This window comes from Penaeus japonicus, unplaced genomic scaffold (genome assembly GCF_977035675.1).
Source record: "Penaeus japonicus unplaced genomic scaffold, GWHDUDI00000001_assembly GWHDUDI00000029, whole genome shotgun sequence".
NCBI lineage: Eukaryota > Metazoa > Arthropoda > Malacostraca > Decapoda > Penaeidae > Penaeus > Penaeus japonicus.
The window spans coordinates 21,936,652-21,939,151 of record NW_028234431.1 but is presented as its reverse complement, the minus strand read 5'-3'; the positions used below and the strand labels follow the sequence as shown (position 1 = coordinate 21,939,151).

The 2,500-nt window shown below is 38.2% G+C and overlaps 1 protein-coding gene across 1 annotated transcript in view; it reads right to left on the bottom strand.

The window, feature by feature from the left end:
• The window catches only part of LOC122251152 (equilibrative nucleobase transporter 1), a 22,947-nt gene that overhangs the window by 14,430 nt on the left and 6,017 nt on the right, over positions 1 to 2,500 (bottom strand). The gene's annotated exons all lie outside the window — the stretch shown is intronic.

Here is a 2,500-nt window from a genome sequence, read left to right as displayed (position 1 = left end):
TAAGAAGACAGATTTAGAAGGAATGAGAAGAAACATGTTTTAAGATTACAAGACAGATTTATTTGTTTGTTCAAAAGACATATCTTTTTACATCCAGGAGACAGGTTTTCAGAATGAGACTTTCAGATATTTAGGCTTATACGGTCAAGAAATATATTTTTAGGCTTAAAAATAGTATAAAGCTTTACATCCGGATATCACACACACACATTTATACACACTCACACACATAAACACATAAACGCACGCACACGCACGCACGCACCCAGAGTCACCCGACAGAAGGCACGGTCCTTTCCCTTTCGTGACGTAGAACCCCATTATCACAACACACAAATACTCATACACTTGTAGTTTCATTTGTCTGGCAATTCAGACCCGAGGCTACAATATGATAATAATCCGGCGAGACACGAGCTTTTCACGGAGATAATACGTTGTACTGAGACGAGCGTTTATATCATACTCCTTGAAGAATTATTGGGTCAAGCGGATTGTGAAGGAGGAGAAAGAAGAAGATGAGTCCTCCTACTTTTGCTTTTGCTCCTTCTTCTCCTTCTTCTTCTCCTCCTTCCACCCCTCGTCTCCTCTAACTCACTCACTCACTCACTCACTCACTCACTCACTCACTCACTCTCTCTCTCTCTCTCTTCTTCCTCTTCTTCCTTCTCTTTCTCTTCTTCTCCTTCTTCTTACTCCTACTCCTCCTCCTCCTCCCCCTCATTTCCCTCCCTCCTCCCTCTCTCCCCTCTCTCCTCTCCTCCTCTCCTCCTCTTCCTCCTCTCCTCTCCTCCTTCCTCTCCTCCCTCCTCCTCCTCCTCTCTCCTCCCCCTCCTCCCCCTCCCTCCTCCTCCTCCTCCTCTCCTCCTCTACTGCTACTACACTACTGTTACTAATGTAGGTAATACTGCCACTCTACCAAATGATAATTCGAAGATGTGTGTGTGTGTGTGTGTGTGTGTGTGTGTGTGTGTGTGTGTGTGTGTGTGTGTGTGTGTGTGTGTGTGTGTGTGTGTGTGTGTGTGTGGAAACATCGTGAATTCCCCCAGCAAAAAGAAAGAAAAGAATATATATATATATTTGCTTTGTACCCACATTTTCTAGTCTCCAATGTCCTTACAATGCAAAGTCAGCGTTAAGACAGCACACCATTCTTTCACTCGATCTCAGAGTGACTTCCCACAACCAAGGACTCACGTAAGCACCAAGAAGCGATCTCTCAGACCCTTAGACCGCGAGAGAAGACAGGATTTGCTGTACACAGTGATTCTTCAGAAACTTATCCTTCAGGCGTTACTTGTACTGATGTAATTTAACATAATACAATAAGCACTATATTTGGGACCTTACGCTCCTCGGGAAAAAAATATATATATTTGTATTTTCCAAAGCCTTACCGTATGCGCCTGACTCGGTATCAGATTTTGTCAAATTTATTTCCAAATCAAATTCATTCTCGAAAACCTAACGACCAAAACAGCTGATAGACACCACACAACATTCCGCTGTTCCATGGGTTCATCATTTGACTGGAGTGATTGCACCATCGCCACAAATTACTTTTACTAATTGTACCACATTCCTTGGTAATTATCTGGTGATCCTCAGTCCTCTTTCGTTTGCCCTTTCTCTCACTGTCTCGTTATGTCTTTCTCTCTACCCCAACCTCTACTTCTCTCTTTTTATCTCTCTCTCTCTCCCTTCTCACATCTCTCGTCTCTGTCTCGGTCTTGTTTTTTTCTGTCTCTGTCTCTGTCTTGTTTTTTCTGTCTCTGTCTCTGTCTCTGTCTCTGTCTCTGTCTCGGTTTCTCTCTCTCTCTCTTTCTCTCTCTGTTACATGCTAAGTAAACGCAGAACACTGATAACGAACAGTACAGCTATGTCGTAATAAGATTTATCTTAGATTTATTCCCGGAATTGTGGACTTCCGCGTCTTTTAGAATGTAGGTATTCATCCTTATCTTGAAATTTTATATACTTTCTTCCTGATTAAATTCCAAAACGACTCGTCATACTTGTAGTAGATTAATATTTGTTTCAAGCGGTCGCTGTTATTGTTTAACCTATTTCTTGATTATAATTTAAGCACAATATGTTTTGTAACCTAAGCATGTATTTTGCATACATACATCTCATATTTTTCTTTTTCGATATTTTCACTGTTATCTTGTTTAGGTTTTAACCTTATATAAATATAAATATAAATAAATAAATATATATATATATATATATATGTATATATATATATATATATATATATATATATATATATATATATATATATATATATATATATATATATATATATATATATATATATATATATATATATTGTTATCAATATTACCGATATCATTATATCATCATTATATGATTTTATTATCATTCATATTTTATGGTCATCCTCATTATGCTCCTCATCATCATTATCATCCCCATCATCCTTATTATCACTATCTTTATCAAGAGCAGTAACAATATCTTTGTCATTCTCACCTTC